The 15,557-nt window shown below is 47.5% G+C and overlaps 1 protein-coding gene across 2 annotated transcripts in view; it reads left to right on the forward strand.

Annotated features, from left to right (window-relative positions):
- PPARGC1B (PPARG coactivator 1 beta) overlaps positions 1 to 15,557 on the forward strand; it is a 222,474-nt gene that overhangs the window by 159,438 nt on the left and 47,479 nt on the right. The window lies entirely within an intron of this gene.

A 15,557-nucleotide genomic window follows, 5' to 3' on the forward strand; every position in this document is an offset into this window, starting at 1 on the left:
TTCCCAGACTGAGCTCCCTCCTTCCTCTCTGCCTCCTCCCCATCCCCCCGCCTTTACCTCCTTCCCCTCCCCACAGCACCTGTACAGATGTATATATGTTTGTATGTATTTATTACTCTATTTACTTAATTTGTACATATTTATTCTATTTATTTTATTTTGTTAGTACGTTTTGTTTTGTTCTCTGTCTCCCCCTTCTAGACTGTGAGCCCCCTGTTGGGTAGGGATCGTCTCTCTATGTGGCCAACTTGTACTTCCCAAGCGCTGAGTACACTGCTCTGCACCCAGTAAGCGCTCAATAAATACGATTGATTGATTGATTGATTGATTACTCTATTTATTTACTTATTTTATTTGTACATATTCATTCTATTTATTTTATTTTGTTGATATGTTTTGTTTTGTTCTCTGTCTCCCCCTTCTAGACTGTGAGCCCACTGTTGGGTAGGGACCGTCTCTCTGTGTGGCCAACTTGTACTTCCCAAGCGCTGAGTACAGTGCCCTGCACCCAGTAAGCGCTCAATAAAATACAATTGATTGATTGATTGATTGATTACTCTATTTACTTATTTTATTTGTACATATTCATTCTACTTATTTCATTTTGTTGATATGTTTTGTTTTGTTCTCTGTCTCCCCCTTCTAGACTGTGAGCCCCCTGTTCGGTAGGGACCGTCTCTCTATGTGGCCAACTTGTACTTCCCAAGCGCTGAGTACAGTGCTCTGCACCCAGTAAGCGCTCAATAAATATGATTAAATGAATGAATGAGGTTAGAGAGCAAACAATTGGCAGAATGAATGAATGAATGAATGAGGTCAGAGAGCAAACAACTGGCAGAGCCGGGATTAGAACCCAGGCCCGTGCTGTTTTCCACTCGGCTAAGCGCTCAATAAATACGATTGATTGATTGATTGATTGATTGATTGATTGATGCTGCTTCTCAGTTGGTTAAGGATTCCTGCTTTCTGTGATTCCTCAGTTGCAGGCTCCTTCTCGTCTGTATCCTGCTAGGGGCGGAGGGCTGTTTGGGCTGCTTGGTTTACTTGGTTTCCCCTCCATGTGACTGGGGACGAGATGGGCTGCGCCCTCGGCCGCTGTGATCCTGCCTTGTCCCGTTCATTCCAACTCCCAAAGGGCTCGTAACGCACCCCGCTCCACGGCTCCGGGGACAAGCCAGCCAGCCTCAGCCCTTCCCGTCTCCTGGGGGGGAGAACCATAATAATAATCGTATTAGTTAAGTGCTTACTATGTGCAGAGCACCATTCTAAGAGCTGGGGGGAATACAAGGAGATCAGGTCATCCCATGTAGGGCCCAGTCTTCATCCCTTCATTTATTAGAGAAGCAGCGTGGTTCAGTGGGTAGAGCATGGGCTTTGGAGTCAGAGGTCATGGGTTCAAATCCCGGCTCCGCCAATTGTCAGCTGTGTGATTTTGAGCAAGTCACTTAACTTCTCTGTGCCTCAGTTCCCTCATCTGTAAAATAGGGATTAAGACTGTGAGCCCCACGTGGGACAACCTGATCAGCTTGTATCCCCCCAGCACTTAGAACAGTGCCTTCATCATCATCATCATCATCATCAGTCGTATTTATTGAGCGCTTACTGTGTGCAGAGCACTGTACTAAGCGCTTGGGAAGTACACATTGGCAACATATAGAGACAGTCCCTACCCAACAGTGGGATCACAATCTAAAAGGGGAAGTGCCTTGCACGTAGTAAGCGCTTAACAAATATTATTATTATTATTATTATTATTATTATTATTATTATTATTATTAGAGAAGCAGCGTGGCTCAGTGGAAAGAGCCCGGGCTTTGGAGTCAGAGATCATGGGTTCAAATCCCGGCTCCACCACTTAGCTGTGTGTCTTTGGGCAAGACACTTAACTTGTCTGGGTCTCAGTTCCCTCATCTGTAAAATGGGGATTAAGACTGTGAGCCCCACATGGGACAACCTGATCACCTTGTATCCCCCCAGCGCTTAGAACAGTGCTTTGCACATAGTCAGTGCTTAACAAATACTATTATTATTATTATTATTATTATTATTATTATTATTATTATTATTATAGAAGCAGCGTGGCTCAGTGGAAAGAGCCCAGGCTTTGGAGTCAGAGATCATGGGTTCAAATCCCAGCTCCGCCACTTAGCTGTGTGTCTTTGGGCAAGACACTTAACTTCTCTGGGTCTCAGTTCCCTCACCTGTAAAATGGGGATGAAGACTGTGAGCCCCACATGGGACAACCTGATCACCTTGTATCCCCCCAGCACTTAGAACAATGCTTTGCATGTAGTAAGCGCTTAACAAATACCATCATTATTATTATTATTATTATTATTATTATTAGAGAAGCAGCGTGGCTCAGTGGAAAGAGCCCGGGCTTTGGAGTCAGAAAACATGGGTTCAAATCCCGGCTCCGCCACTTAGCTGTGTGTCTTTGGGCAAGACACTTAACTTGTCTGGGTCTCAGTTCCCTCATCTGTAAAATGGGGATTAAGACTGTGAGCCCCCCGTGGGACAACCTGATCACCTTGTATCCCCCCAGTGCTTAGAACAGTGCTTTGCACATAGTAAGCACTTAACAAATACCATCATCATTATTATTATTATTATTATTATTATTATTATTATTATTATTATTATATTAGAGAAGCAGCGTGGCTCAGTGGAAAGAGCCCGGGCTTTGGAGTCAGAGATCATGGGTTCAAATCCCGGCTCCGCCACTTAGCTGTGTGTCTTTGGTCAAGACACTTAACTTGTTTGGGTCTCAGTTCCCTCATCTGTAAAATGGGGATTAAGACTGTGAGCCCCATGTGGGACAACCTGATCACCTTGTATCCCCCCAGCACTTAGAACAGTGCTTTGCATGTAGTAAGCGCTTAACAAATACCATCATTATTATTATTATTATTATTAGAGAAGCAGCATGGCTCAGTGGAAAGAGCCCGGGCTTTGGAGTCAGAGAGCATGGGTTCAAATCCCGGCTCCGCCACTTAGCTGTGTGTCTTTGGGCAAGACACTTAACTTCTCTGGGTCTCAGTTCCCTCACCTGTAAAATGGGGAATCAAGACTGTGAGCCCCACGTGGGACAACCTGATCACGTTGTATCCCCCCAGCGCTTAGAACAGTGCTTGGCACGTAGTAAGCGCTGAACAAATACCATCCTTATTATTATTATTATCCCCATTTTACAGATGAGGGAACTGAGGCACAGAGAAGTGAAGTGGCTTGCCTGAGCGAGGTCACACAGCTGATAAGTGGATGAGCAGGGATTTGAACCCATGGCTTCTGACTCAAGCCCGCGCTCTTTCCACTGAGCCACGATGCTTCTCTAAATGTCCATCATTCCTGCGTCCTGGATTAGATGGGGCAGAGAGGGCAGCGGCAGATCGTCAGCCTGGCCCTTCATTTTTACATTGCCCAGTCATCGTTTTCAGATGGTTTTCCCTTGGGGCTAAGCAATCGTTTAGGAGTTCAAGATGGATCAGTATTGCCGACGAAGGGGAATTTTGGCAAGCTAAAGGAGCTAATTTCTTCCATCATCAGCTTGGCAAGGAGACCCCTGACGGGGCGGAGAGAAACCCAAACCTGTCTATTTTAAATCATGTTACCGGGTGGACAGCGTGCAAGTAAGAGAAGCTGCGGGCTCAGTGGAAAGAGCCCGGGCTTTGGAGTCAGAGGTCATGAGTTCCAATCCCGGCTCCGCCACTTGTCAGCTGTGTGACTTTGAGCGAGTCACTTCACTTCTCTGGGCCTCAGTTCCCTCATCTGTCAAAGGGGGATTAAGACTGTGAGCCCCCCGTGCACAACCTGATCACCTTGTAACCTCCCCAGTGCTTAGAGCAGTGCTTTGCACATAGTAAGCGCTTAATAAATGCCATTATTATTATTATTATTATTAAGTGAGGCAATTGCTTTATTCTTGGGCAGAAGCAGGATGACCTGGTGTGTTCGATCAGTTGGAACAATTGATCATTAATCAATGATCAATTGATCAATGATTCAAAAAATTGAATCACACTGCATAATTATTGTCTTGGCGAGAGGAGCGCCAAAATACCTGACAGAATAGGGGAATATTCAGGTGTGTTAGCAACCAACCATTATTGTAGTTCACCACCTGGATTAAATCTAAAAACCCAGGCAGCTATGTTGGGCAATGGTGGATGGCATGAGGTGTGACAAGTATAAAGGTAATCGATCAATTGAACAGCTCTTAATTGTGCGAAGGTCTGGGCCAAGATAGGCCGGATAGAACACTTCCTCTAGCCTGTAAGCTCACTGTGGGCAGAGGAATGTGTCTGCTTATTGTTAGGTTGTAGTCTCCCAAGTGTTGAATACAGTGCTCTACACACAGTAAATGCTCAAAAAATGCAGTGGAATAAATGAATGAGTAGCACACCTGGCAAGAGAAACCTTTAAAATCCACAGGACAGCCCCCCGGGTGGTGTAGTAAATAGAGCCCAGGCCTGGGAATCAGAAGGTCATGGGTTCTAATTCTGGCTCCACCACTTATCTGCTCCCGGACGAGCCCCCTTGGCCTATGATGGATTCCATCGATTTCTCAATGGAGCCTTAAAAGCAGCTTTCATCCATTCAGTCATTCATTCCATCTTTATTTTTTTTTCTCATCTTCCAATCAATCAATCAATCGTATTTATTGAGCGCTTACTGTGTGCAGAGCACTGTACTAAGCGCTTGGGAAGTACAAGTTGGCAACATACTCCCTTCTGCATCACCCTGACTTGCTTCCTTTGTTCTTCACCACTCCGCCCCCCCCCCCCCCCCGGCTTCCCAGCCCCAAAGCATTTCTGTACACATCTGTCATTTTATTTCTCCTTTTGGTCTTCCCCAGCCTCCCAGCCCCAAAGTACTTAGACATAGCTGTCATTTTATCTTCTAGACGGTGAACCATCTTTGTTGCCAACTTGTACTTCCCAAGCGCTTAGTCCAGTGCTCTGCACACAATAAGCGCTCAATAAATACGATTGAATGAATGAACCCATTCTTGGGTAGGGACCGTCCCTATATGTTGCCGAATTGTACTTCCCTAAGCACTTAATACAGTGGTCCGCACACAGTAAGCACTCAATAAATATGATTGAATGAATGTGCACATCTTTCATTGTATTTATCCCTTTGGTCTTCCCCCTCCTCCCAGCCCCAAAGTACTGAGACTTAGCTGTCATTTTATCTTCTACACGGTGAGCCTGTTGTTGGGTAGGGATTGTCCCTATATGTTGCTGAATTGTACTTCCCAAGCGCTTAGTACAGTGCTCTGCACACAGTAAGCGCTCAATAAACACGATTGAATGAATGAATGAATGAATGCTGTGTGACCTTGGACAAGTCACTTCACTTCTGTGTCTCAATTACCTCATTTGTACATATTTATTACTCTATTTATTTTACTTGTACATATCCATTCTATTTTATTTTGTAGTATGTTTGGTTTTGTCTCCCCCTTTTAGACTGTGAGCCCACTGTTGGGTAGGGACTGTCTCTATATGTTGCCAATTTGTACTTCCCAAGCGCTTAGTACAGTGCTCTGCACACAGTAAGGGCTCAATAAATACGATTGATGATGATGATGATGTGAGACAGGGACTGTGTCCATCTTGATTTGCCTGTATCTACCCCAGCGTTTACTACAGTGCCTGACACATAATAAGCACCTAACAACTACCATTATCATTATTATTATTATTAATTATCCCTCTGAGCCAAGCCACCTGACCGGCTCATGGTCCCAGGCTGGGACCGGAACAGAAATCAGACTTGTTGTGTCCTCACACCAAGCCCCATGCTCAGGTCCACTTTCCAGCAGCGAGAGAGGCTTACTTTATTTTGTCCTCCCTTTCATTTAATAAACAGCAACGTGATGAAGTTTGGAGACCCCTAAGGGCACAGAATCTGCTTTCTCCTGATGTGATTTGCACTCCGGTTCATTTCCCAGCCTAAAGGAAGCAAGGCCCGGGCAGGATTCCAAGAGTTGCATTTCGGCTTTGGTTCCGTCTCTTCACTTCCCAGTGCAGCCAGGACTCGCTTTACTGGGAAGCAAGACAGGATGGGAATATGCTTTGTGAGGTGGTTAGAGGGAGGCGGGGGGACAGAGACAACCCTGAGATTTTAAATCCCCTGGAAGGGAAGGGAAAGGCGCACCGTGAGAAGCAGCATGGCATGGTGGATAAAGGGGCCTTGGAATCAGGAGGTCATGGATTCCAATCCCGGCTCCACCGCTTGTCTGCTGTGTGACCTAGGGCAAGTCACTTCACTTCTCTGGGCCTCAGTTCCCTCGTCTGTAAAATGGGGATCGAGACTGTGAGCCCCACGTAAGACAGGGGCTCACAGTACAGTACAACCTGATTTGCTTGTATCCACCCCAGAGCTTAGTACAGTGCCTGGCTTAGCAAATACCACCATAATTATGATTATTACCACTACACAAACAGAAAATAGGTTTGCTCATCTGTGATTTCCGATGCTTTGTATACTTTCTGGAACTCCCTGGTTTTGTCTGCTCGGGCGCTAGAACCAGTTTCAAAGCAGGCTACTAAGGTGTGGACAGTTCCATGGACCTCTGAATCTGGGGACCCCCCAAAAAATCTCCCCTGCCTCTCTCGCGCCCAAGGCTCCTGGCAGAAAGAGGATGTAGAAAGGCACCTGTTTGTTTCCTTTGCCAAATGAGGGAAGGGAAATTTTATCTGTGAAAAGACATGGTTAACGATCGGCTTCTCAGAGACTCTTGTCAGAACCCTTCCCTGTTCCTCCCAACTGCTGTCTCCATATGTTGCCAACTTGTACTTCCCAAGCGCTTAGTACAGTGCTCTGCACACAGTAAGCACTCAATAAATACGATTGATTGATTGATTGATTGCTCAGAAGCCTCGGCTGGCGTGTGGCTGATTTTCAGAAGCGAGATGAAATCTCTCTCCCGGGTCTGCCGCGTAGTACACTGGTGTTCCTGTTTATCCCTCTTTCCCTTCCCCATTCCCCTTGAGCTGCCCTAGTGGGAGTGTGATTGCCACAGCCTCTGGACGTTGCGGGGACACCGCTGAGTGGGAACGGAGTCATCCATCAATCGGACAGGTGCTAGGAGGGGGTTTGGGCAGGCCGGGGTGAGCTGGCTTCAACCTGCCGGAAGATTGCAGGCAAACTGGGAGAAAGAACAATCCGGCACCTCCCCTCCCTGTCGTGTGTTCCCAGTTCTTCGCGGAACAAGAGCAACGTGCCGGGTGAGGTCCCAGGCTCTGTCTGGGCTCTGGGGAATGGCGGGATTGGGAATTAGCGCCGACAGTTGGATGCTGAGAATGTTGCTAGCTACGATGGGTTGGGCTTGAAGATACGGGGTTGCTAGGAGGGAAAAGAGGCTCCTAAGCCACCCTCAAGGAGGGGACAGGAATCTCAGACAGTGAGGGAAATAACCGCAAAATCATAGGACTAGCAGGGTGTGCTTGGGGTTTTTTTAAATCGTATTTAAGTTCAATCATATTTATTGAGCACTTACAGTGTGCAGAGCACTGTACTAAGCGCTTGGCAAGCACAATTCGGCAACATATAGAGACGGTCCCTACCCAACAACGGGTTAAGTGCTTACTGTGTGTTGAGCACTGGGGTAGATGCAAGTTAATCAGGTCGGAGGCAGTCCCTGTCCCACAGAGGACTCACGGTCTAAGTAGGAGGGAGAACCATTCACAGTCAAAGTAGGAAGAGAACAGGAATTGGATCCCCATTTTCTGGAGGAGGTCCCTGAGGCCCAGAGAAGTTAAGTGACTCACCCTAGGTCCCCCAGCAGACAAGCAGTAGAGCCGGGAATCAATCAATCAATCAATCAATCAATCAATCGTATTTATTTAGCGCTTACTATGTGCAGAGCACTGTACTAAGCGCTTGGGAAGTACAAATTGGCAACACATAGAGACTACAATTTATATTAATTGTAGTCTCTAAATATACAATTTATATTAATGTCTGTAGACTGTAAGCCCATTGTGAACAGGGAACATGTCTGCCAACTCTCTTGCATTGTACTCTCCCAAGCACTTAGTACAGTGCTCTCTGCGCGTGATAAGCGTTCAATAAATTCCGATGATGATGATGAGGAGGAGGACGAGCCCCTACTCTTTCCACTAGACCACACTGTTTCTTTTTTACCTCATTCGTCCCCCTGCCTCCGGCTCTCTCCATCTCCCTTTTTCTTTGATCTCTCTCTCTTTCTACTGCAGTGCTCGGAGGCAGCAAGTGCTTAATACAGTACAATCCCAATGGGAGTTCAGTAGATACCCTCTCAATACGATCAAGAGGTGGAGAATGCCCCCATCTGACAGGGATAGCATGACCCCGGTAGAGAAGGATCACTTCCTGGGCCTGCTCAACCTGCCCAGTCAGTCAGATTCATTCATTCATTCAGTCCTATTGAGCGCTTACTGTGTGCAGAGCACTGTACTAAGCGCTTGGGAAGTACGAGGTGGCAACATCTAGAGACGGTCCCTACCCAACAACGGGCTCACAGTCGAGAAGGGGGAGACAGATAACAAAACAAAGCATGTGGACGGGCGTCAAGTCGTCAGAACAAATAGAATTAAAGCTAAATCAATCAATCAATCAATCGTATTTATTGAGTGCTTACTGTGTGCAGAGCACTGTACTAAGCGCTTGAGAAATACAAGTTGGCAACATATAGAGACAGTCCCTACCCAACTAAGTGCACATCATTAACAAAATAAATAGAATAGTAAGTATGTACAAGTAAAACAGAGTAATAAATCTGTACAAATATATCTATGGGTGCTGTGGAGAGGGGAAGGAGGTAGGGCGGGGGGGATGGGGAGGAGGAGAGGAAAAAGGGGGCTCAGTCTGGGAAGGCCTCTTGGAGGAGGTGAGCTCTCAGATCGAGTCAGTAACCCGGAAATGTGACTAGAAACAGTATGGCCTAGTGGAAAGAGCACGGGGCTGGGAGTCAGAAGGACCAGGGTTGTAATCCCAGCTCTGCCACCTGTCTGCTGTGTGACCTTGGATAAGTCACTTCACTTCTCTGTGCCTAAGTTACCTCATCTGCAAAATGGGGATTGAGACAGTGAGCCCCACGTGGGACTGTGTCCTATCCGATCTGCTTGTAACCACCCCAGGGCCTGGTACATAGTAAGCGCTTGACAAATACAGCACTTATTATTATTAGTAGTAGTAGTAGTAATAATAAATGTTAGTGAAGTTGTGGTGGGAAGTGTTGCGTTCCCTTCTCCTTATCCATTCACCTGAGTGATGGGTTGCCTCTTGAGGGGATTGGTGGGTTTTTGTCAGTGCTCTGGGGAACAGATGGCATGGCACGGTTGCAACTGTGAGGATAACCAGGCCACCCTCGTTATACTTCCCTCGTTCATTCATTCATTCATTCAGTCATGTTTATTGAGCGCTTACTGTGTGCAGAGCACTGGACTAAGCGCTTGGGAAGTCCAAGTTGGCAACATCTAGAGACGGTCCCTACCCAACAGCGGGCTCACGGTCTAGAAGGGAGAGACAGACAACAAAACAAAACATATTGACAAAATAAAATAACCATTCTAGACTGTGAGCCTGCTGTTGGGTAGGGACCGTCTCTAGGTGTTGCCAATTTGGACTTCCCAAGCGCTTAGTACAGTGCTCTGCACACAGTAAGCGCTCAATAAATGCGATTGAATGAATGAATGAATGAAAATAGAGTAATAAATACGTACAAACATATATACATATATACAGGTGCTGTGGGGAGGGGAAGGAGGTAAGGCGGGGGGGGGATGGGGAGGGAGAGGACAAAGGGGAAGGAGGGGGCTCAGTATGGGAAGGCCTCCTGGAGGAGGTGAGCTCTCAGTAGGGCTTTGAAGGGAGGAAGAGAGCTAGCTTGGTGGATGTGCAGAGGGAAGGCATTCCAGGTTAGGGGGAGGACATGGGCTGGGGGTCGATGGCGGGACAGGCGAGAACAAGGCACGGTGTGGAGATTAGTGGCAGAGGAGCAGAGGGTGCGGGCTGGGCTGGAGAAGGAGAGAAGGGAGGTGAGGTAGGAGGGGGCGAGGGGATGGACAGCCTTGAAGCCCAGGGTGAGGAGTTTTTGCCTGATGCATAGGTTGATTGGTAGCCACTGGAAATTTTTGAGGAGGGGAGTAAGGAAGTATCCAGTTCTGGGAAGACAGTCACCTCAGCTCCTGTCACGTGTGGCCCTAGCCAAAAATGGTTGACTCCAAATACCTCCATCTGCTCCAGGCCTGTATTCCTCACCTTCTGAAAACCTCAGGGAATGATGTGGAGTTTCTTTAAGGGACTAGAGAAGGGGAGAGGAGGGGCTGGCTCTCGCTGATGAAGGGCGGGAGGGAGAGAGCAGGTGGGTGACGCTGGGATGGGGAAAGAGGCACCATTTGCCGAGTCGATCCCTCTCGACCTCGAGCTCCCCTCAGTTGAGGCCTGACGGCTGGGGCCCTGGGTGATGCGCTGGTGGTCTCCCTCTGTCAAGAAGTGACCAGTGTCCTTCCCCTTATCCATTCACCTAACGATGGGTTACTTCTCGAGGGGATCGGGTGCTTTGCTCGCTGGGGAGGACGACAAGCGTTGGCTGATGCTTTCCAGGAGAGTCCATCAGTGGGTGGCACAGCAGGTGGCAGGGAGTTCCCCCTCGCCGGGAACTTTGGCGGCTCTGCCCTCCTTCCTTCCCGACCTAACGGGGGGCTGCGCTACTCATTTCCCAGTCTGAATATTGGCGGGCGGGAAGAGCCTGGGCTCTTCGTGGTGCCGCCCCAGGGGTGGGAAGGGAGATGGAGGGGGGACCCGCTGGCTCTGGCTTTGAGGCTGCAGCTATATAAATATCACCCCACCACCAGCACCAGCCTGACAAAGGCCATGAGTTGATACCACGCTGACCCATCCAGTGTGACATTTCTTCAAATGCCAAGGCAGAGAGGTTTTTGTGTTTCCTGCTCCATGGGACTCTGACCTTCAGTCCCCGAGCCAGGACCCTTCTTCCTGAATCTGTTTATTTATGGCTGAATAATTCTGACCCGGCTTTCTCAGCACTCACCCACCCACCCACCCCCGACCCCGGAGATAACGGGCACTGCCACCTGGAAAGCTGCTCCTCCATGGGGGTTCGAAAGAGCCAGAAGATTGAATGCTTTTGTGCCATCCTGATGGACATCAGTTTACAACAGGGGAAGCAGCGTGGCCCAGGGGTCAGAAGGACCCGGGTTCTAATCCCGGGTCCGCCACTTTTCTGCTGGGTGACCTTGAACAGGTTGCTTTATTTCCCTGTGCCTCAGTTACCTCATCTGTAAAATGGGGATTAAGACTGTGACCCCTATAATAATAATAGTAATGATGATGGCATTTATTAATCACTTACAAGGTGCAAAGCACTGTTCTAAGTGCTGGGGAGGTTACAAGGTGATCAGATTGTCCCACGGGGGGCTCACAGTCTTCATCCCCATTTTACAGATGGGGACCCAGAGAAGTGAAGTGACTTGCCTAAAGTCACACAGCTGACAAGTGGCGGAGCTGGGATTAGAACCCATGACCTCTGACTCCAAAGCCCGGGCTCTTTCCACTGAGCCACACTGCTTCTTTATGAGAGACTGGGACTGTGTCCAACCTGATTAGCTTGTATCTCCCCCGGCACTTGGAACAGTTGATCAGGTTGGACACAATCCATGTCTCACATGGGGCCCACAGCTTTAATTCCCATTTTACAGATGAGGTAACTGAGGCCCAGAGAAGTTGCCTCATCTGCAAAATGACTGTTTGCACTGAAATGACTCACCTGAGAAAGGGACAACCCATCCCCTATTCTGTCCTGGCGCTCAGATACCATTTCGGGTTGCAGTCTCTGGCTCGGTGTTCTCTGGAGAGTTAACGGAGCAGATTCAAACAGCATAGGATGGCAGGAGTTCATTTTTATCCGTGTCCCTCCGCAATCAGTTGACGTGGCCACCCTTAAAGATGAGCAGAAGGGCTCGGAAGTAGTAATGTTGGGTACCAGTCTCGACTTAAGGGAGGGAGAGTCAAGCAGAGGCCTACCCGTTCCATTTCTAGCTTGGGCAGTGGCTAGCGAGTGGAAGGCCATCTACTACAAGTCAAAACTCACCTGTGCTGGGCAGCAGCAGCCCGGGAAGGAGTCAAGGGTGGAGACTCAGGTTCACTGCGCGGAAGGAGGCGATGATAAACCACTTCCATATTTTTACAAAGAAAACTATGGATACACTACCAGAATGATTGCAACTAGAGGTGGGGTGTTCTGGGAGAGTTGCATCCATGGTGTTGCTATATATAGGTCAGATTCGACTTGACAGAGTAAGACAATAACAACAACAACAACAACAAGTGCTTAGTACAGTGCTCTGCACACAGTAAGCGCTCAATAAGAACAATTGAATGAACAGCAACTGTTGTGATGAAGTATTTCTTCCCGGAGTGCCTAAGTAGGGTACAGAATAAGGAAAGGTAAAATCAGTCAATCGATGGTATTTGCTGAGCGCTGCACTGTACTAAACGCTTGGGAGAGGGCAATACAATAGAGTGGGCAGACTCGATTCCTGCCCGCAAGGTGCTTGTTGTCTCTGGAGTCAGTCTCAAGGCGTTCTAAAGCCAGAAAGAGTCGATGCCGTAGAAACCAGATTTTATTCCCAATTTCCATCATCCCTGACATTAATTTGCGTATTGAGGTCAAGAGGCCCTAAATCCCTAATATGTAAATTAAATCAGTGCAGCCTCCTGCAATTATAATCAAACCCAACACTCCGAGGAGGTCACACCGAAGAGAATTTAAAAATCAGTTTGATCTCACGCAGGATTAGGGGAAAGAGAGATTTCCAGATCGTGGCCAGTTAAAAAGCCAAGCCCGAATGACTTTGGGTCAGGCAGAATTTAAAAATCAGTTTGATCTCAAGCAGGATTAGGAGAAAGAGAGATTTACAGATCATGGCCAGTTAAAAAGCCAAGCCCGAATGACTTTGGGTCAGTCGGGGCAATGAGGAGACTGGGGTTGACCAGGGCGGAGGGGGAAGGCAAGGAGGGCAGAGGGCATCTGCAAGAAAAGGAAAAAATCTCTCAATTTGGTCACGAGGATGGTGATCTGGGCAGAATCAGAAGCAGGAGAAAAAGAAAATGGAGGTCTTGACCAGGCTGTGGGAAGACCCTTGCTTGACTTATTTGGAAATATTTTTTTTAAACGGTATTTGCTAAGTGCTCACTATTGCACTGTACTTTTCCAAACTCTTAGCACACTGCTCTGCACACTGTAAGCGCTCAATAAGTACGATTGAATGAATGACTATGCCAGGCACTGTACTAAGCAGTGGGGTAAATATAAGCTAATCAAGTTAGGCACAGCCTGTCCCACATGGGGCTCACAGTCTTAATCCCCATTTTACAGATGAGGTAACTGAGGCCCGAGAAGTGAAGTGACTTGCCCAAGGTCACCCAGCAGAAAAGGGGTGGAGCCGAGATTAGAACCCGTGACCTCTGACTCCAAAGCCCGGGCTTTTTCCACTGAGCCACGCTGCTTCCTTTTGACTCTCCATCTTTAACATCGGTAGCTTCCGAGTAGGTTGGGCTTCCTCAGTTGAAGAAGTGATTTCATTCATTCGTTAATTCAATCGTATTTATTGAGCGCTTACTCTGTGCAAAACACTGTATTAAGCACTTGGGGTAACAATAATACGAATAATGATAATGATGGCATTCGCGAAGCGCTTACTATGTGCAAAGCACTGTTCTGAGCGCTGCGGAGGATACAAGGTGATCAGATTGTCCCACGTGGGGCTCACAGTCTTCATCCCCATTTTACAGATGAGGTCACTGAGGCCCAGAGAAGTGAAGTGACTTGCCCAAAGTCACACAGCTGACAAGGGGCGGAGCCGGGATTTGAACCCGTGACCTCTGACTCCCAAGTCCAGGCTCTTTCCATTGAACCACACTGCTTAGGAGAGTAGGATATAACAATAAACACATTCCTTGCCCACAACGAGCTTACAGTCTAGAAGATTTAAGTGTGGAGAGTGAAAACCAAACTTGTTCATAAGAAAAGAAAATGCAGTATGCATTATCATTTATTATTGTATATTTCATCTATCCTTAAATGACATAATAATAGATGACAAGATATGGATAATTAGGGCCTAAAATGCAGTCTGGCCTCGTTTTTTTAATGGCATTTGTTAGGCGCTTACTATGTGCCAGGCACTGTACTAAATACTGGGGTAGATACAAGCTAATCAGGTGTGCACAGTCTATTTTCCACATGGGGCTCACTGTCTTAATTCCCATTTTACAGATGAGGTAACTGAGGCACAGAGAAATTAAGTGACTTGCCCAAGGTTACACAGCAAACCAGAGACAGAAATAATAACAGTAATAATAATGATGGCATTTGTTAAGCACTTACTATGTGCAAAGCACGGTTCTAAGCGCTGGGGACGGCTACAAGGTGATCAGGTTGTCCCAAGTGGGACTCACAGTCTTCATCCCCATTTTAAAGATGAGGTAACTGAGGCTCAGAGAAGTGAAGGGACTTGCCCAAAGTCACACAGCTGACAAGTGGCGGAGCTGGAATTCGAACCCATGACCTCTGACTCCCAAGCCCGGGCTCTTTCCACTGAGCCACGCTGCTTCTCTGAGTAGAAGCTAGGTCCTTCTGACCCACAAGTCCATGTTCTTTCCGTGTTCTTTTCATCCAAATATCCAAATAATTCAGATTGTAAAACGCCACCTTCCTGGAATATCCAGGTAATTCTAAAACGAGTGCATCATTTGAGATGGAATAATCCAAATAATTAGCAGGTGTAGACCCAGCCTCATGTATTGGAGGGGAGGAGGGGTATTTCCCCCCCCCCCCAAAATTCAGGATCATATGAGTAGCCCGAGGCTTGATTTTTGGAAATATGTGCTCCTTTGGGGAATTCCAGGTCACATTTCCAAGGGCAATTAGGACGATTGCCTAAAGCTCATGTTTTCTCCTGAAAAAAATCTTCATTTCTGCAAAGAACCAAATACTCGTACTCTCACCCTGATCATTATCATCAACTGTAGTTATCGAACACTGCAGAACACTGGGTGCCGAGAGCGGGAGGAGCAAGTAGGTCTAGGAACACGAACGTCTAATTAGATCAAGTGCAGGTGCATAAATAACAAAAATAGATCAACGGAGTTACAGATAAGCACCCAGTGGCATCGTGACAGCCCAAGGTGGAGTGGGAAAGACATTCCAAGAGGGAAATGCATCCATTATCCAGAGAAAGGAACGCATCATGCCCATTGATTTGCTTCTGGTTGCTTCTCGAGGCCTGCCATTGGTCCCGACCAGGAAATGTCCCTATGAATGGGAGATAACTGATGTGCGCGGTGGAGTGAACTGGCAGAGAGCCGAAAGTCGAGGTGGACGGTCCCGGGAGTCGGTGGAATGTTGGGAGTCCAGGATTTTTCAAGTCTCACTTCCAAACCTTCCAGTTGGCTCCACCAGTTGTCAGCTGTGTGACTTTGGACAAGTCACTTCACTTCTCTGGGCCTCAGTTACCTCATCTGTAAAATGGGGATTTAGACTG

This window comes from Tachyglossus aculeatus, chromosome X1 (assembly GCF_015852505.1).
Source record: "Tachyglossus aculeatus isolate mTacAcu1 chromosome X1, mTacAcu1.pri, whole genome shotgun sequence".
NCBI classification, from domain to species: Eukaryota; Metazoa; Chordata; class Mammalia; order Monotremata; family Tachyglossidae; genus Tachyglossus; species Tachyglossus aculeatus.